The sequence below is a fragment of the Ambystoma mexicanum genome, chromosome 6q, assembly GCF_040938575.1.
Source record: "Ambystoma mexicanum isolate Mex_15411 chromosome 6q, UKY_AmexF1_1, whole genome shotgun sequence".
NCBI lineage: Eukaryota > Metazoa > Chordata > Amphibia > Caudata > Ambystomatidae > Ambystoma > Ambystoma mexicanum.
In genome coordinates, this window is record NC_090937.1 from 1,578,519,385 (window position 1) to 1,578,540,594 (window position 21,210).

At 49.3% G+C, this 21,210-nt stretch overlaps 1 protein-coding gene across 1 annotated transcript in view; it reads right to left on the minus strand.

Annotated features, from left to right (window-relative positions):
* EXOC6B (exocyst complex component 6B) overlaps positions 1-21,210 on the minus strand; it is a 2,452,465-nt gene that overhangs the window by 699,433 nt on the left and 1,731,822 nt on the right. The window lies entirely within an intron of this gene.

Genomic DNA, 21,210 nt, shown 5'->3' on the forward strand with positions numbered 1-21,210 from the left:
TCCTTCGACATCGGCTCCCATAACTGAAGAGTCCCTTAATGTGGATCGCCTTCATAAGAATGGAGAACACGTATCAAAGACTATATCCCCCCGGTGATATTCCACCTTCAGTCATCATGTGAATTCCTTTGTCGCTCCAATTGAACTCCATTTTAATATTTTCTGCCCACTTTGGCAAGGGTACGATTTTTAGGATTGTGCCAGGATGCATGTACCCAAAAAAAGTCTAATTCCAAGAACAGTTTGCAGAAGAAAGGGGATATTTGTACAATCCAATAAGAGCCCACATACTTTGTGTAAGGTAGGCACAACCACAAGACATTCGACTAGCGGTGTATAATTGCTGCAAATGAGTCCATACCTCAAGGCAACTAACTACTGGTGTCACATTCACATATAATGCGAACCGCAAAACCTTTGAGATTTTCATGAAGTATGCGCTGCTTTACAACATTGAGCAAACACTTCAATGGTGCATATTGCTTTTGTAAAGGCTTACCATATATGGTGCGAGGGGTGTAGTTTGCAAAAAGGTACAAGTTTATTCTTCTCTGTTCCTTACTCAGAATTACATGGGATATTATTATTGCACGTCATACTGGGCTTCTCCCTCAATTCTTGCTGGGATCTCAGTTCCTGATGTTTTCCATCCTATAACACACTGTGCTTGGTTTGTGCAAAAGCCTCAAGAAAGGTGATGCAAATAGCACTTTCATATTGATCATCAAAGTCCACAGGACTTCAGACGGTCTGGCTGGCTGTCCTTTCCATCAACCAACGCAGAGCAGTGTTTGCCTCGGGATAACTCTCAACATGGTGTCTTCGTTCTATCGACAGAAACTCCATCAATGGTTATTGGGGGGACACTCAGTTTTCAACTTTTAAAAGTAGGTTGATGGACAGCTATGTGATATAACTTCCATTTCGCTCTTCTGAAAGGTCACCCTTAACACACGCCTCAACTGATGGTACACATTTCCCATGTTAGGCAGCCCTTTTGAGAATGCGAGTGCAGTGACCTCAAGCAGCAACTCTAACTTTCACCTGCATGCAGTGTAAAGATGCAGAATATCATAGCAAGTTGTGTCATGCCACATGCAGGCAGTTATTTCACTTTGCAACATCACTGATTACTGTATTCAACTGAACAAGGAGCGGATAGGCGCTGAATCAAAGATATCCATGCCAAGCAAATTCCATTTTCGGGCACAAATGATATCTCAACAAACAGATGCATACGTGTAGAAACATCAATCCATATTTTAAAACCTGCATTCAACACTGAATGGAAAATCACTCAAAAACGAAACCGACCAGCTCAGACACAAGCTTTTGCAAATTTCATGAGCAAATGTATACACACACACACACACACACACACACACACACACACACACACACACATTCAAAGGGACCGTACTCACCGGCATCGTGGCATGGACCTCCACGTCACCCTACAGATAAATACGCAATGGTGTTCAATATAAAATATCAACAAAAAGAAGTCGTGCTTTACTGTACTTTATCTCATCCATTGTTACTACCAAATCTGGCACAGACCTGTGTTTGATATCTCGAGCCAGATAGAATGAACTGTCTTCATCCATGGAATTCCCTTCCTAACGATGTTCATTTGACAGCTGTGGTTGTGCGGGACCCTATTGTCAACAGTAACAAAAATGGTTTCACTAGGGACTTGGGCGTCCAGAACTTTCTTCTGTACCGCCCTATACGTTCTGAGTACATGTACATATTGTACAGTACAACCCATAATAATCGGGTTAGAGGGTATTTTACATTGAAAAAATAAGAAAATGTTTTTTACGTAGCTTTAGACCTCCCCCATGAAAATACGCAAAATGTGTAAAGCAACTGATGCAACCACATTCACCCATGCTTGCAAACGTTGTCAATGTTGTTCCAAACATTTTCATAAACTAAAAGAAGGTGTTATTGGCATTGGGGTTGTCAAAGACATCCCACGCAAAAGAACATAATTGTGGAGGCAGATCTTAAAATTGTCTTAGTTTTTCAGCAGACATCTAATAGTTGGTGCACACCAAAAAATGTACAACATGTGAGTGGACAAACTCGATATATTTGTACAAGCTCGGTACATCCAGAGTGACACACACAGACGTGTTGCAAATTAAGCATGTCCACAAACACACATACGAACACAAGCACGTATCACGTACAGAATCAACATTGCCAAACCGAATGCTCAGATTGAACAAACCACAAAAGTACAGAGTGTCCAATACACACACTACATCCATAAATATACAAAACCCACAAGGAACAGACATTCAGTTCAGAATGAAGAGAGAATAAGAAAGTGCGCAAACAAATGAAAAACAAGATTTTAAAAAAAGGTCAAGGTTATTATCAATGAAAAGGCAAAATCTACAAATGCTGGAAAGGCCAATGTGAAGGTAAAAATATTCAGTGCAAAGTTAGAAAAATGTAACTTCTACGAATGCTTGGAGTTCCTGCTTTAACACACGGTCCGTCCAAATTAAGTATTTCCTTAATACAAATGAAGTCCTTCACAATGCAAATTAAATTTTAATGCATTAACTCACAACATTCACTTTAAATATTGGACACATTACTTACCTATGGTTAGGTTCCTTCCGTTGGATTAGTCCTCCCGACCATAGATTTATCATCTTAGAAATATCCTGGAACTGTAGGCTGGTGAGGAGGACAGCGCTGAGATGGGAACTGTAGGTTGGTGAGGAGGACAGAGCTGAGCTGGGAACTGTAGGTTGGTGAGGAGGACAGCGCTGAGCTGGGAACTGTAGGTTGGTGAGGAGGACAGCGCTGAGCTGGGAACTGTAGGTTGGTGAGGAGGACAGCGCTAAGCTGGGAACTGTAGGTTGGTGAGGAGGACAGCGCTAAGTGGGGACCGTAGGTTGGTGAGGAGGACAGCGCTGAGCTGGGAACTGTAGGTTGGTGAGGAGGACAGCGCTGAGCTGAGATCTTGGCTGCTCCCAGCCTTGCTTCGCCGCTCTTCTCACCCGAGATCCATATTATTCCTCCTGGTGCCTGGAAAGATCAAGCAAACCAACCCCCCCAAAAGCATGCCCAGTGAAAAGTACTAAAAATGATGGGGGACACCGAAAAGCAGCAAGTGTGGAGGTTCGTGATGAGAAGCTGTTTGAGATGGACAACCAGCTGACCAAGAGATTGGGGTACTAAAGGAATCTATGGCAAGGATGGAAAGGGCCCAGTTGGGGGCGACTGCTAATGTTACTGAACTGGAGCAGAGGCTAATCAAAACTGAGGAGCAATATTTTGGGATGGAAACCACGGTTGAGGCCCTTTTACAAGATCTTGCCATGGCTACATTGAGACGGAGCAGGAAAATTCAGTTCAGAGGAATAACGTTTGCATACTAAGCTTCTCCGAAGATTGTAAAAAGGGGAACTCCCATGCAGTTCCTAAAACTGGTGCTCTCAACGTTCCTAAAATTCCCTTAGGGGACTGAGCTCGTTTTGTAAAGGGCAAACACGCTTCTACCATCGACGCCTTCTGGTGTGGCTCCTTCGCTATTCAGGATAAAGACATTATGCAGACAGCTGTGAGGCCACATGACAGATGTAATGTGGAAGTGGTCTCTCTTCAATGTCTTCAAGCAGGGATCTGATAGATAAAAGAAACCTATTCTCGTCATTCTAAAAAACAGCAAAGTAAAAAAATATATATATATGATTAGCAATCCAGCTGCCTCTAAAATCAAAAGTGGATAATGACATTGACGGCTTCATTTGCCTTCTGAAGATGAAGTTTATTAAAGATTTGGAATATGGAATAGTATAAGTACTACACTTCTAAGTTATACACTTAAACCGTAGTCCGTTACTACTTCAAGAATGTGTGTGCTGTTCTTTAGTAGGAGTTAGGTTGTGAGTTTCAAAGGGGTACTTTATTTGGAAGAAAAAATAAAAGGTTGAGCAACTGTCCCCTGTAATTAGCAGTTCATACAAAGTGTATGTGCTAAAATATGGCGCTTTGCTCACTCTCCAAGGATGTGACCTGTGACTGGATGTAAGACACAGGTGGCTTAGTTTTTGTTAAGGTGGAAGAGATGGCACACTGATAATGGCCAGCTCAGTAATTGCGTTGGCGTGGATTTATGGAATGTCAAGTGGATGGAAGGAGCGAGTGTGGGCGCAAGGCCGACTGGTCTGTATAGGAAACCGTAGTCGGGGTGCGGCCAATGCAGAGAGAGCACGCAGATGCCTGGACCGTACAAGGCCTCAATGTTTAATGCTGATCCTGCATACTCTCTCCTGCTCTAGAGCGTGGGCACTTGGCCGCCAGGGAGTTCTGGCTTAATGGGGCTTACACCAGACGAGACGCCAGGGCCTGTTGGACATGTGCTGGGTACTGGACGTTAAAAGCTCTACTTGACACCTCTACTTTATAACCCGGTGACTCGTTATAAGTTGAGTAAATAAAGAGGGCGACTGTTGAAAGCAAAATGTCAAGACTGCGGATGCAATCAGTTAGAGGATGGAGTTGGATGCTGCCCATTGGAGGTATCAGCTTTCATATGTACTGGGAAAGAGCATTGGCTGTCAATGGGGAGATCATTTACGAGAGAGGAGATGGGTTGAAGCAGCAGGGATAATGCTATGAATTGCATAACTGTACCGGTCTTTAAACATGCGAGTCATGTACACATCAGTTCTTGAAAAAGGCTCAATTAAGGTTACAACCTTGTACGAATGTGATTAGAGTAAAGGATGCAATCAATTGAGTGACAGGGTGGCACAGGTCACAGGATAATGGTCATCTAGCTTGTAGGGAGGAATGATTGGACGCAATAGGTCTCAGGTACGCAGAGAGGGGATCTGCTTATGAGGGTATAGGAGATAGGGTGCAGAGAATACCAAGATCGGCTTGTTTAGAATGGAAGGCAATCATTTGGCCCTAAGATGTGACTGGATAGGGTGTTGAGCTGAAAGAGATGTGCCTGGCAACTTTGCCTGGCACATGTAAATCATGCTCTGAAAGCCATGCACAGATCACACATGATTCTAATACTAAAAGCCAAGAAGAACAAGTTACTTACCAACTGGTAACATTCGTTCGATTGGATGTTCCTCCAACATATTCCTCATCTTAGATGTATTCCATCCAGCTTTAGCTACTTCGGAAATGTTTCTCGGCAAAGGGCGCCGTGCGTCGATGTCGTCAAGTGGAAGTCCCTCAAAGGCCTCCGTCGAGGGTGACATCATCGGGTATACATGTAGCAAGCACAGCGCCCGTTGACCTCAGTTCTGTTTTTCCCCTCTTGCTGCTGTACAGATAGTGTAGGTAGCCAGGTGACAGCCTTGCGAGAGTTTAAGTGGCAATAACCCGGAAAATCTACAGAGGGGTAGGATGGGAGAATGATGAGGAATACGTTGGAGGAACATCCAATCGAAGGAACGTTACCAGTTGGTAAGTAACTTGTTCTTCGAATGGATTGTGTCCTCCAACGTATTCCTCATCTTAGATGGACTCCCAAAGCAGTGTAGAAAACTCTCTGGAGGAGAGAGAAGATTTGTAATACCATTATATGGTCGAATATAGCACTGCTTTACCAAAAGCAAGCTCTTTAGACTGGGAAGCATCCAGACTATAGAATTCGGAAAAAGTGTGCAGCGATGACCAAGTTGCTGCCTCACAAATAGATTTAATGGGAATACCTCTTTGAAGGGCTGTTGAAGTATGCCTCTGGTGAAATGGGCCCTTAAGCCTTCTGGTGAGTCTTTTCCCGCCAATCTGTAGCATTCTGAAATGCAAAGCACAATCCAACGTGATTGGTTTGTTTTGATACTGACTGACTCAATTTCCTTCAGTGTAGCCAATGAAAAGTTGATTGTCCGAAAGCCTAGAAATATAAAAGCTTAAAGCTCTTATCAGGTCCAGCCTGTGCAACCTTTCCTCCTCCTTACTGGGATGAGGTGGAGGGTAGAACGCGGGCAGAATGATTTTCTGATTTAAATGGAAATCAGACACAACTTTATGTAAAAATGAGGGTTTAACCCCCCCAATACCACTCTGTCCTTATGGAACACAGTATAAGGTGGCCCAAAAGACAGTGCCTGCAATTCGCTCACTCTTCTTGCAGATGTTAAAGCAACCAGGAAAGCGGTTTTCAATATTAGTCCTCTTAATGGACAAGTGTGCAAGGGTTTAAACGGGGCACACATTAAACACTTTAAAACCCAGATTAACGTCCCAAACTAGAACTTGGAAAGGGTAAGGAGGAAACACATTGGTGAGTCCCTTCAAGAATTGTATTAAAGGAATTTTGAAATAGAAACATTCTTCCGAAGAGCGCTTGAAAATGGAAAGCGCTGCAAGAAGACCTTTAATGGTCCCAACATTTAGGCCTCTATGTGCCAGGGACAAAAGGAAGGACAACACTTCCAGGATAGAATATAGAAAAGGATCAACATTCTTTTCTCTGCACCAGTTGCAAAACCTTTTCCAACGGCAACGGTAAAGCGATTTTGTTGCTGGCCTTCTTGCCGAAAGCAACAGCTCCATAACGTCATCTGAAAGGTCCCAATCCTTGTATCTCAGACTTTCATATACCAAGCATGAAGGTTGAGAGTCTTGACCTCTGGATGGAGAACCTGGCCCTCCATTTGTGAGAGAAGGTCCTCTCTCTGAGGAAGATGTAACGGAGCGCAGATGGACATGTCTAGAACGTCTGGGTACCACGTTCTCCTGGCCCAATGTGGGGCAATTAGGATCATGCGGTTTCCGAACCATCTCAATCGCATGATGACCTGAGGAATGACGGGAATCGGAGGGAACGCGTATAGTAGTGGGAAGTTCCACTCCACTACAAACACGTCCCCAAGGGCTCCTCTCGGGGGAAATTCCCCTGAGCAATACTCATCGCACTTTCGGTTGGTGAATATCTCCTGAAGGACTTCCTGAGCCAGTTCCCACTCGTGGGACACTGTACTCTGCCTGCTCAGAGTGTCCGTCGTCATATTCTCCTCCCTGGCTTGATGAATTGCCATCAAGGAGATTTCTTCTTGAATTGCCCAATACCAGAGCTGCATCGCCTCCCTGCACAAAGGTAGTGACCTTACTACACCTCTTTTGTTTAGATAATGCATGGCCGCTGTGTTGTCCGTCATTATCAGGACATTTTTCCCTCCGACAGATGGCAGAAAAGCCTTCAGTGCTAGTCTGATTACTCTCAGCTCTAAAAGGTTGATGTGTAGTTTGGACTCCGATGGAGACCAACAACCGCCAATTGTCAGATCGTTGGCATGGGCTCCCCACCCCATGAGTAAGGCGTCCATCACTACTGTAATCTCTGGCCATGGTTGCCAACAATGTTCTCCTTTTAGGATGTTCTCTGTGCAAGTTCACCACAGAAGATCCTGCCGAACCTTATTCGGAATCTGAAGGAGATCCGTCATTTGACCTGAAAACTGGGACCATTGAGTCTTTAGAGCCCATTGAAGGGATCTCATCCTCAGGCGTGCTTCTGGCACTAGGAAAATGCAGGATGCCAAAAGGCCGAGCAATCTTAAGAAGTCGTAGGCCTGGAGATTTTGGGCATTTTGGAATTTAGAAACCATCTGAAGAATGTCTTGAGCCCTCGACTTGGGAGGCGAGATCTTTTCCAAGTATGTGTCTAATACAAGCCCTATATATTTGAGCTGTTGGGAAGGTGTCATTTGTGACTTCTTGAAATTGAGGGAGAAGCCCAGTCTGTGGAGGAAGTGGCAGGTGACTTTCAGATGATTCAGGGCTTGTTCGGAGAACGTGCCCTGATTAACCAATCGTCCAGGTAGGGGTAGACGTGAATCCCCCCTCTCCTGAGGTGCGCTTCCACCACTACCATTAACTTGGTGAAGACCCTTGGGGCGGAGGACAACCCGAATGGCAGGACTTGAAACCGATAGTGTGAGTCGCCAACTACGAACCGCAGGTATTTTCTGTGCTTGAGATGGATTGCCACATGAAAATAAGCATCCTGGAGGTCCAATGACACCAACCAATCCTGAAGGTGAAGGATCTGAGAAAGAGTGACCATCTTGAACTTGTCCTTCCTGAGGAAGTTCAATCCTCCCAAGTCCAAGATGGGTCTCGGTCCTCCGTCCTTTTTGGGAATCATAAAATATGGGGAGTACCATCCCTTGCTCCCTTCCGCTACAGCTACTGGGTCTATAGCACCTTTCTCCAGCAGGATTAAGACTTCCTGCTGTAGGAGCGGATCTGGAAACTTCAAAAAGTGTCTCCCTGGTGGATTGCTTTGAGGTTGTGTTAGAAAAGGAAGGCAGTAACCTTGGGCTATTATTTCTAGAGCCCAAACATCTGAAGTAATGACTCGCCATTCTTGTGGCGTCTGAACCAAACATCTGAAGTAATGTCTCGCATGCTGTGACAGCCTGCCTCCCACAGGTGTCTTGTGTTGCAAGTCCTCAAAGTGGTTTTGTGGCAGTTGCTGCGGCCGCTGATGATGAAGAGGCTGCAGCTTGGGCTGGCTTTGCACGTTTTCCTCGTCCACCATGAGTGGCTTTGTTCTGGCCTCTTTGACTGGCCATTCCTCTCGCCTTTCCATATGAGGAGTAATAACGATAGGATTGTCCCCTCCAAGTTTGTCCTGATGCACGAAAAGGCTGAGGTTGCCCAATAGCAGCTCCTAAAGATTTGGCAGCCGCTTTTGAGGTCTGCAACCTCTCAAGGCTCTCGTCAACCTTGTTGCCAAAAAGGTGAGACCCGTCAAAACCCGACTTTCGCAACCACGCAAATCTGCGCATTACCGTGCTAGTGGCCATGGACCTGCTCACACTATCTGCAGTGTCCAACCCAGACTGAAGGGATTCCTGCATGGCTTCCGTTCCATCCCCAATAATGGCTAGGAAACCGTCCCTTTCTTCCCCTTCTGGTATGTGCTCCACAGGCATTGCAATGCACTCCCACAGAGTGAACGAAACTTTTGCCAATGCACATGTGGAGTTGGCCGATTTTAACGCAATACTCCATGCTGAAAATACCTTACGCGCCCAACCATCCACAGGCTTGTCGTCCCTATCCAGAGGGATGGAAGGGTACGCCACCTTATTTGAAACTGTGGCTGCCTGGACCACCAGACTCTCGGGAGTAGGGTGTTTGGACATATAGCCGGGGTCGCTACGGGCAGTATTTTGAAGTGAGGGACTTATTTACCGGAGGAATAGAGTCCTGGGTCTCCCAATTTTTGGCCACCCTATTTTGTAAGGCTACATGGAGGGGCAAAATCGGATCTTCGGTAGGACCCTGATCTAATATATCGGTCAAATCATCCTGGATGAATTGGGCTGGTGGTCTAGCCCATCCTAAATAATCCACCACCTTTGTCATCAGTTGTCTGTATGATCGACTGGCATGTTCCCCTGGTTATGGCCTGTCAAAATCTGTTTCAGGCAAAGTGTCAATACCACTTGCATTATATAAGGTTTCCACCAGATCCTGCATCCCGGTTTCCTCAGAAATCAGGCATTCTGGGACATTTGGGGTGCCATATTCCAGTCCAAAAGGATCATTCTCCCCCTGCGATTTCTCCTGTTCTTCAAAAAAAAGAAGTTTAGGATATGAAATATTCCTTCCTCGGAGGAGGTTTAAAAATCTTTTCTTGGAGAGGTGTATCAGTGGAGACTGAAGGCTTTACAGGCTTTGCAGTCTTTTCTTTTGCTGTAATTTTGACAGCTTCTGGGTGTTTAATTGGAGCCTTTGGAACATTTGGCGCCGAGGGCTTCAGAGTCGACAAAGGCGTCGATGGCACCGATGAACAAAATGGTCATAGACGGAGCCGGCTTTGAGGGCGTCAAGGTGCTCTTCGAAGGCTCGCCCTTCAAGGTGTGTCTAGTTCCGGACGGCGTCAGTGACCTGGACCGGTCGACTCGAGCGTTCTTTTTCGCTCTGCGTCCTGGAGGGTTCCCGATCCTTTCTCCTACGATCACCCGGGCTCGAGGGCATGTGAGTTTCAGAACGGTAACGCTCCCCGTCGGCTTCCGAAGAATGCGCGGACCGAGGCTTAGCCTTTTGAAACACCTCCATCATTTATATTCTGAATGCTTCCCACTCTTCAGAGAAAGAATGTTTTGTGGGGCATTTCATTCTTTTTGGGGATTCGTACGAGGTGGAAGGGGACCAGTGGCATCTTTTTTTGGACTTTTTCATCGAAGACTAAGAATGGTTTGACTCACTTCGGGACCTAGATTGATGTTTTTGCCTTTCGCATCGAGGAGATTTTTCCTCACGGGACCTCGACTCGACGCTAGAGGCTTTTCGATCAGGTTTTCGGCCTACCTGAAGTTTTCCCTTCCTCTCTTGCAAGGCCTTCCCCATCACAGCCTGACACTTTGCACAGGCCTCCATGTCATGGCCTTCACCGATGCACCACAGACATTCCCAGTGCGTATCCGTGCTGGACATTTTCGAACTGCAGGATTTACACTTTTTGAACCCCAACCGTGGGGTAGTCTGGCTCGACAACGAGGACATTCTCGAACATCGCTCTACAGTAAGGAACAAGTTACTTACCTGTAACTGTTGTTCTCCAGCATGGGTCTGGCATGGATTCACATGCTCATGAATATTCCCCGTCGTCAGGCTGGGAATCCTCGGTAAAGAAAAATCAGTATCAGTTTCGTTTCTGATCTGTCTTTCGTAGTAGTAACCAATCACTGATCCCTGCGTCATACTGACCACAGCCAATGACTGCCATCTCCCTAAGCCCCGCCTCTGGCAGCCATCTTCAGATTTGGTAGCACGTGAAGTGGCAGTATGACCAAGTGAAGAGCCGCAGAGGGGTAGGCGGGAGGGTTCGCATGTGAATCCATGCCAGACCCATGCTGGAGAACAACAGTTACAGGTAAAACTTGTTCCTTCTCCAGCATGGGGTCTGGCATGGATTCACATGCTCATGAATATAAGAATACATATCAGTACACACATGCACAACCACGGGGGGTGGCAAAAGGCTCAACATTAAGCAATACAAAAACTCAACATTAAGCATCTCTTACCTCCTCACCAGGCTCACCTTAAGCGAACAAGTTGAGCAGCACTGCTTGGCCGACCCTGGTCTCCCCCCTGGAATCCCGATCGACGCAGTAGAATCTTGTGAAGGTGTGCGTCGACCTCCACGTAGCAGCCCTGCAGATGTCCAGCAGGGGCACACCAGATAGGAACGCCGTAGTAGCAGCGATCGCTCTGGTCGAATGGGCTCTCGGATGGCCTGGCAGCGGTCGGTTAGCCAACCGGTGGCAGTGCATGATGCAGCCGGAGAGCCATCTGGAAATAGAACACTTCGAGAGAGCCTTCCCTTGATTCACAGGTCCAAAGTTCACGAATAGCTGTGATGTCCTCCGAAAACTCTTTGTGCGGTCCACGTAGAACTTCAGCTCTCTAGCCACATCCAGCGAGTGCAAAGTCCTCTCAGCCGGCGACGAAGGAGACGGGAAGAAAACAGGTAACACCAGGGGCTCGTTAAGATGGAAGTCCGACGGCACCTTGGGCATAAAGCATCACCCTCGAGGCATGGAAAGTAAAGTACGGTGCTTTGCAGGATAGGGCCTGGATCTCTCCCACTCGTCGTGCAGAGGTATTGGCCACCAGGAATGCAGTCTTCCACGACACAAACTTCATCGGTGCGGAGTGCATCGGCTCGAATGGGGGCCCCATGAGCTTGGTCAGCACCACGTTAAGTTCCCACGCCGGGGCCGGGGCCTTCACCGGTGGGAACGACCGGAACAGTCCTTTCAAAAACTCTTACCAGTCGATGGGACCACAGGGACGTCCGTTCTGTGGTTCTGGTATATATGAAGATCGCCGCCAGATGAATTTTAATGGAGGCATGGGCTAGCCCAGCCTTTGCCAGCGATAGCAGGTACGGCAGGACTTGAGGGGCCGTAATCCGTAGGGGGTTGATCTTCTGTGCTCGGCACCAGATAGAGAACCTCTTCCACTTGTGACCGTAACATTTGAGAGTCGAGTACGCCCTGGCCTTTGCAAGAACCTCTCTGCAGTCGGCCGGTATATCGTACCCTCCAAACTCTAGCGCTGCAGGAGCCAAGCCTGCAGGTTCAGTGACGCCGGGTCGTGGTGGAAGATGGCGCCGCCTTCTCTGGAGAGAAGATCTGCGTCCGCCGACAGCTTGATGGGAGGGGACGTTGACAAGTCCAGAAGGTCCGGGAACCAGATCTGCCTCGGCCACGCCGGTGCAACGAGGATCATCCTGCACCGGGACCTCTTGAGCTGGTTGATGAGTCGAAGCAGCAACGGCAACGGAGGGAACGCATACAGGTATAGGCCGTCCCAGGGGAACAAAACGCATCGCCAATGCTTCTCGGCTGGGGAAACCTGCTGGCGAACCTCTGGCACTTAGAGTTCGTTGCTGTTGCGAACAGGTCGATTTGGGGTTTGCCCCATCGTCGGAAGAGTTGATCCACCTGATCCTGGCGCAGTTCCCACTCGTGACACGCGCGCAGCTCCCTGCTGAGCGAGTCGGCGATGGTGTTTCTTTCTCCTGCCAGGTGGAAGGGAACCAGGAACATCCCCTGGGCGACCGCCAGAGCCACAGATCCTGTGCCTCCTTGGATAGGGCTGGGGATCTGGTGCCTCCCTGCTTCCGTATGTAAAACATTGTCGTGGTGTTGTCCGTGAAGATCCGCACCACCTTGCCCTTGAGCGACCGGAGGAACGATTTGAGAGCCCAGAACACGGCTCGGAGTTCCAGGATGTTGATGTGCAGGAGCTTCTCCTCCGGGAGCCAGAGGCCTCTTGCGTGGAGATCTCTGGTGTGGGTGTCCCAACCTTCCAGGGAGGCGTCCGTCGTGACCGTCTCCTGGTAGCCGGCGTCTGAAAGTCCTTGCCCGCTGTGAGGTGTGCTCGAACGCCCCACCACTGAATCGCCCGCCGGAACACCTCGTTGAGGGGGACCCTGTCTTCGAAGGTGCCCGTCGCCTGCATCCAACGGGCGTCAAGAAATTCTTGAAGAGGGCGCATCCGTAGTCTGCAGAGGCGCACCAGGTAGATGCAAGAAGACATCATCCCCAGGAGGGACTTGATGGACCTCACCCTGGCCACGTCCGTGGCTAGCAGGCGCTGCACTTTGCCCAGAATGGTCTTCGTCCGTTCTTCCGACGGTGCCGCCAGGCGCCTCACCGTATCGAGCTTTGCTCCCAGAAACAGGTCCACCTGCGACGGCACCAGGTGGGACTTTGGGTAATTTATGGCGAATCCCAGGTCTGTGAGTAGCTGGACGGTCCTCGCAGTGTGTTCGACGGCGAATTCCCTCGTCCTTGAGCGGATGAGCCAGTCGTCCAGGTAGGGGTAGACGTGAATCCCCTGCAGGCGCAGCGACGCCGCCACAGGTGCTAGGCACTTGGTAAAGACCCTGGGGGCCGACTTCAATCCGAACGGCAGTGCTCTGAATTGGTAGTGGTGTCCCTGGACGACAAACCTAAGGAACTTTCAGTGACTTTTGAGGATGGGAACGTGGAAGTATGCATTCTCCAGGTCCAACGACGATAGAAAGTCGCCTTCCTCCAGCTGTCCCAGCACGTGCTGGAGGGTGACCATCCTGAACTTTTGTGACCTGATGTATTTGTTCAAACGACGAAGGTCCAGGATGGGGCGCCAGCCGCCCGTCTTCTTCCTGAAGAGGAAGTACCTTGAGTACACCCCGGAGCCTCTTCGGGACGAGCTCAATGGCACCTTTCCGGAGCATCGCCCGTACTTCCAACAGCAGTTGCGGGACGTGATTTTCCTTCTTGGCCACAGGTGGAACGTGAGGGCACTTCTTCAGGAATTCGATAGTGTCCTCTTGCCAGGGTATCCAGCACCCAACGGTCGGTGGAGATGGACTTCCACACGCTGACGAAATTTGTCAGCCGGCCTCCCACCGGGGTGCTTCGGTGGGGGCCCGAGGCCACGGCCGGTTCAGTCCTGCTTGGAGGTGGAGGCCTTGCCACCCTGGCCACCTTGCCGACGGCGGCGAGGCGCTCCCTGCTTGCCGCGACCCCTGTAGGCCTCCTGAGACGAGGAGCGTGCCGCCTGGCGGTAGGACGACGAGCCACCGCTGGATCCCTTGGAAGCCCCTTGTCTGCCTCCGGAGCTCACGAAAGGGCCGTCGTTGCTGAAAGGCTCCTAGGGCGCGGGCTGTCTCCTGGGGAGGGTTTCGTCCACCGCCTTCCCGAACAAGTTGCTGCCGTCGAACGGCATGTCCAACACCCTGGTCTGGACGTCCTGACGGAAGTCGGTCGCCCGGAGCCAACCCCGTCGTCGTAGGCAAACTCCGTTGCCCAGCTGGCAGAACCCGGTATCGGCAATATCGGTTGCCACCGTTATGGCGTGGTCCGACGCCACCTCGCCTTCTTGAAGTATTTCCAGGGCCTCGTACCTCTTGTCGTCCGGTAGGAAGTCCAATATGGGGGCCAGCTTAAACCAGAGCTCCCTGTTGTAACGGGCCACGATCGCCAGGGCGTTGGCCGCTTTGATCGTCGTCGCTGCCGACGAAATGACCCGTCACCCCATGGCGTCCAACTTCCTACCCTCGCCGTCCGGAGGGGAATTTGACGTTGAGGCTCCTGACCCCGCCGCTTTCTTCTTCGCCGCCGCCGAGACGACCGAGTCTGGTGTTGACTGGGCCCTGAGGCACAGGGGAGCGGTCTCGGGGACCCGGTACTTCTTCTCGTACCAGTCCCGTTTGGCTGGTGCCGTGGAGGGGTTCTTGAGTACCGACAGGCCCTCCTCCCAGATGTCATCGATTAGAGGCACCGCGATGACAGTCTTCTTCTTGGCCTCCCGGCGCTGATAGAGGAAACCTTCCTTTTTCTGCTCCTCCGGGCAGAGCTGGAACAATTCGGACGCCCTGGCGATCATGGTGTGGAATGAGCCAATCTCGTCGGGCGGAGAGGCCCATGCGACGGGAGACCCGTTCCGTCGCCGTCGCCCTCAGAACCCGTCGTCGAGCCCACCGCACCGTCATCTCCCGACTCGTGGGAGGATGAGGAGGGAACTGTAGGCCTTACGGGGGCGAGTGGAGGAGAGGGTTGGGTCCTCTGTCGTTTGTTCTGAGGACTTCCAGACGGGCCAGGTTGCGGGTCCTCCGGTCTGGGACGTGGTAATCTCGTACTTATCTCAGAGCATAAGGACTGGATCGCAGACAAAATGGCCGCCGAGCTATCCTGAGGCCTAGGTTCCAGCTGCACCGGAAGGGAAGGCTGCTCTTCCTCGCCATCGTCGTCTTCCTCGGTTATCTCCCGAGGATCTTCCTTACGGGATCGAACCTTCTCGAATTGGACTTCGAGATTCCTTGTGGCCTCGGTCAGTTCCTCCTCCGAGGCTGACTCCGAGCTCGAGGAGGCTACCGTGCCCCCCCTCGCTTCTTCCATCATGGTGGCCATGACGATGGGCTGAAAAGAGGATTCCCTCCTTGGCGGCAGGGAAACTCTAGTCCCGGAGGCAGTCTCCGCTGGCGGGGTCTCTGCCGGCTTGGCCAGAGTCGCCGCAATCGCCTCGATAGAGGCCTTTGCCTGCTGGGTAGGGGCCTTCACCACCTTAGGTGCGTCCCGGGGCTTCTCATTAGGGGGGGGGCGACGCCTCGCTCCCCCTCTCCCGAGATCGGACGGGGCTTCTCCCAAAGCTTACCCGGGGTCTCGGACTTCCTCTTCCCCGAACCGGAGCGCTGGCACGTGGTTGACGGTGCCGGGGAAGGTGCGCCCTGCCTGGCGACCGAAGAGCCCGACCTTTCGGCGCTCTCGGAGCCAGCGGACTCGCGGCGCTTGGCCTGGTGTTGGGCCCCCGTCGCCGGGGCGCCCGCACAGGACTTAGAAGCCCGCTCTGACCCTTTTCTCTTCTCACCCGTTGAGCCCTTCTTCAACCAGCTGGCGAGACGGGATTGACGGTTCCTCATGGTCCGCTCCGTCAAGTTCTTGCAGAACTGGCAGTCCTTCTCTACATGAGTCTTGTCCCCGTGAAGACAGTAGAGGCATTGCGAATGTTCGTCCTCATTAAACACATTGTGCAGCCCACATCCAGGGCAGCTGCGAAACAGCTCGGGTCTGGGTGACGAACTCGCGTCCTGGGCCATCTCGAAGTAGGCCGCAAATCTTCTGGAATCCTCCAAAAGGTTGATTCGACGAAATCTTCACCCTTGAGGGGCGTAGGAAAATCCCGCAACGGGTACCCGTTAACGGGAGTAGAAACGGTGGAGTTTGAGGCTTGGTTAACCGAAAATGTGAAAATTCACCTGAAAAAGCGCAAAGACGCAGCAAAAGCTCAAGAGCTAAGCACGAGGACTCCCAACACTTGAACGCGCGGTAAAAATCTGAAGATGGCTGCCAGAGGCGGGGCTTAGGGAGATGGCAGTCATTGGCTGTGGTCAGTATGACGCAGAGATCAGTGATTGGTTACTACTACGAAAGACAGATCAGAAACGAAACTGATACTGATTTTTCTTTACCGAGGATTCCCAGGCTGACGACGGGGAATATTCATGAGCATGTGAATCCATGCCAGACCCCATGCTGGAGAACTGCATCACAGAACTACTCGAGGCGCGCCGAGTCTCCGAAGCAACAAGTACTGCAGAAAAACGGAACCGAGGCCAGCGGCGCCGCGCATGCTACTTGTATACCGATGACGTCACCCTCGACGGAGGCCTTCGAGGGACTTCAACTCAACAACATCGACGCACGGTGCCCTCTGCCGAGAAAAAATTCCAAAGCAGCTAAAGCTGGATGGAATATATCTAAGATGAGGAATACGTTGGATGACACAACCCATTCGAAAAAATATTTTGCTGATCAAATGGACTCTGCACACAATGCACATAAACTCTTGCAAAACTTGCCAATCCATAACCGACATATACTCCAGTCTGCATTTTTGTTCAAAACTGCTGATATTCGATCTACTATCAAATCAAATCAAATCATGTAGACAATTCTGATCACAGACTAATAAAACTGTTTACCTGACATGTCCCAACCCAAGGGTCAGGCAAAGTCACGCAATTGACCCGAACCTCACACACCTTGGATAAAAGGTGGAGCACAAGACGAGCAAGGCTGACAGGACATTGAGAGAGAGCTAACTCAGGACAGCAGTTTAAGAGAAAGAGAAAGATGGCACAAACCGAGAGGGTGATAAAGAGAGAAGCGACCATGCCCTTTTCCAACTGAGGCCCGTGAAACTTCCGCAGAAGGAATCGTAATAGCCACCGTGTGTTGCAGCAGATGTCAATGGTACATGAGACCCTCCTCCGTTGATAATCAAGCCGGGGAGAGACGTTTGTCTCAGTGGTACAAACTTTGACCCCAGAGAGAAGAAAAGCCAAACAGTTCCTCACAGCCGGTGAGTCGGGGGGACAGCCAATAAGAAACAGAGCTGTGTTGAACGAAAGTAGCCAACGCTAATTGAATTGTGAAGGAATACAAAGAACCGTTGATACTAGAAGGGGGAAATCCAGCTACAGAGTAGTCGGGCACCATCTGGGTGCTCACTCAGGAAACTCTGGGCGATTACTCGATTGTTGAAACTACTGTTACCAGAACACATTGGGAAAGGCGAGAAAGGGGTGAATGTGGTCATACAGGCGTCCAGTAAAATTCTCTGTACAGTTGAAAGTCTTTTGACCGACAGATGACTGAAGCTAAGGCAAGTAAAACCTGCATCATACTAACTTTGTGAGAAAATGTGCGCTTGACAAAGATGGCAAGCGTGAAACAGAAGAAGGGATGTCTATAAACAAAAGGCAAAGTCTAAAGTCCCAATATTCCAGTGTGCTGAAAAGAGTGAACCTGGCAGAGGGACGTACACCGTGAACTGTTTAAAAGGACATTAAGATGTGTGAATGTCACAGATGAAATCGTGTTGAGAAGCCGTTGTGAACGTGGCTGAGGGAGGCTAAAGAGTGAGAAGTGTGTGAGCCCGGAAGAGGGGATCCCAGGGTGAGCAATCATCACCCAAAGTGCAACCAGAAAATAACTTTTCTGACCAGAAAATAACTTTGTTGAACTTTTATTTTGATACAGAAGACCAATCAGGCCCTCGGAAACGAGAAAACATAGCTACCGAAGGTCCTGATGTAATTACAAACTTTTTATAGATCTGACCCCAGAAGAGGGGGATCCAGGGGTGAAAGGTCATCACCTGCAGTGCATAGGGAAAATAACTTTTGTTTAATTTGAAACCCATCAGGTCCTCGGAGGAAAGAGACTTTTGTAGAAAAGAGACTTAACCACCGAAGGCCCTGATTGACTAGAGCGGAACTGTTGGGTTGTGCTGGGAAAGCTCGAGCGTGTGCTGTGCTCCAGAATCCTCCCTTGTCCCGTGCTGAAAACGTGGGGATGAGAGACCCCTGACTACCGCATTCTGACGTATTTGTGAACACTACCTTCTTTCTCATGAACATTATCCCACACTTTTTTTTTTGTATTTAGTGTAAGGATTGGCAATAGCTTTTTTTTTTAGTATAGGCCTTTTTATTTTGACAATACACCACCCGTCTGCCTTATTATATGATGGTCGAAGCTTGCTCTGATCTTAGATTTAGGTTTAGATTAGGCGTTTTCCAACCTACCTATACAGTTTAATAAACACCCTTGAACTGTGATCACTTGTGTGTCTTTACTGTTGCCTCTATGAGTTCCTTACAAGACCATTGGATCGACATGGTGTAAAACAATGCTGGGAAGCGGAGCAGAGAGTTCTCCAGCTCACGGCAGCGCAAGGTACCGGCAGCGGCAAAGGAGTCCAGACAGCTACAAGGTGCGAGAGGGCAGCGTGGTGAGCATCGCACTTTGGAGAGGCTCGCAAGATGCAGAGCACGAGGAAGCAAGTCATGCTTCCTGAAGGCTGCAGAGGCTGTGACGCCGTCCAGAGTTCAGATGCTTACCGAAAACTCTGGAGCTGGAGAAATACCGGACTTAGAGTCGGGAATGCAAAGAAGCCATAAATAGAAAGCCAGTGAGTGCAGGAAAAGGGTTGGGATGCTGAAGCACTGTCAGGCAGTGCCACAAAGGCCAAGACAGTGGGGCTTGGGTCTGGAACCCTCAACACATACCTGGGGAAGATCAACGAGGGAAACCAGAGAGAGAGACATTGCGTGTTGAACCACGATGAAAAGGTCTACCGAATATTTGAAAAACAAGCTGAACGAACAGATAAAAAGTACTGAACAGGCATTAATGATAACATGAGCAGATGAGAAGTACTGATGCACAGTATTGACAATAAATAAGCATTTATAAGGAGATGTCCACAATTAGGGGCAAGAGAGTAAACCAGGCATAGTTCAGTATGTCTGATAAACTGCTGTAGAAAGAAATTTAGGGAAGAATCGTACACGTGAGACGACAAGCTGTTGTAAATTTACTATGAAACTGGCAGGGAGGTATAACAGGTTACCCGCGAGTCTGGGACTTGCACCCAATTTGTGAAACAGTAAAATCAGAATTCTATGGAGGACTCATGCCCTTAGGATTGTAACCTTCTTTTGATTGTGAAGAGGAACCTGGGGAAGAGGGCCATTTCCGCAGCAGTGGATGGCAGTATCCAAATGAAAGAGTTATCCTTTTTGAACTTCAAGAAACTTGATTATTCTTAGTTTAGAAACATTTTGGTATTTGCGAAAGGAACCCGGGGAAGGGAGCCATCCCCTAGAACTGTGAACATTGGCCATTTGAAACTTTTTGGTTTGGATTTATAACCTTTTGTGATGGATTGGAACAATTGCACACTTTTGAAACAAAATCCTTAGAGTTAGTATTACAGTGTGATGGCCAGGACATGATTTCAGACACATGACGCATTCTTACTTTGGGACAGACCAATTAGTTTTGGTTCAGATCCAGCTCCTTCATTAGGGGTAGTGAGGCATGTTCCACTCCTCTTTTCATTCATTAAAAGTTTATAATCAAAATATTGAGTCTTCCGTGTCCACGTCTCATTCCTTGTGCCTTATAGCCCTTACTACCCAGCTCCTTCCCAATTAGACGGTTTCAAAAGTAACAAGACTAATGTCACTAAACAGGAGGTACAACTCTTTTATAAAACATACCATCCTTCTTCTCCACAGTTTCTGTTAAACAGGTTGCTGCTACGGTTCATTACATTTTCCCACCAATTGCATCATTGACCCTTGTCCATCCTTCATAACAAAGCATATCGAAGCACTGATACCGGTTAAATAGGAAATTAATAGTTACTTACTGTAGTGACTAATGTACTCTTAGTCCAGAGTCCCCTTTCCTCCATACTGCATGGCCGTCCCTTGCTAGGGACGGGAGACAGAACCCTTTTCACCAGAAAAGAAAACCCTTTTTCCCCATTAAAATTAAATGCGTGAGGGGGCACAGCCCTGGGAGTATGCCACTCCTCAGACCCCATTGACGCGTCGACAATATTTAACATTGCATAATGACACCAGTATTATTAGGGGGGGAGGATGGTGGGAAGTATGGATGAAAGGGCACTATGGACTAAGAGTATGTTAGTCACTACAGTGAGTAACTATTAATTACTTTTACGTCCTGTACCCTTTCCTCCATACTGCATGGGCTATTACAACTGAATGTAGCCCCAGGGTGGAGAGGAGACCCTCCTTAAGCAGACAAATTCCTTAGAACAGCCTGTCCGAAAGTCGTGTCCGATTTAGGGCCAGCGTCCAAACTGTAGTGCTTACAGAAAGCCATAAGGGTGGCCCAGGTGGCTGCCCTGCTGATGACCTGCCACAGGACCTTCTGCTGGAAGGTGACGGCCATGGCCTTGGGTCTGACAGCATGGGCGCGCATGTTAGCTGGAAGTGGTTTGTGCGCCCCTCGTAGGCCTCTTTGATGGCCAAAACCATACACCTTGCTATAGAGGCCTTGGATGCCTGATAACCGGTCGTTGACCCCCCGAAGGTGACAAACGGGGCGTCTGACTTGCGGAAGCCCTTGGTCCTGTCCAGATAGAATTTCAGAGCATGTCTAACATTCAGACAGTGCAAGACCCTCTGAGCCTCATGTTTAGGGTCGGCAAAAAACATAGGTATGACTCTCCTCATTTAGATGGAAAGCAGAGACTACCTTAGGTAGGAACGCGGGTACGTTTTCAGGACCACCTTATCCTTGTGAAAAATAGTATAGGGTTCTGATGCCACCAGAGCCTGGATCTCGATGACTCTGCGAGCAGAGGTGAGATCCACTA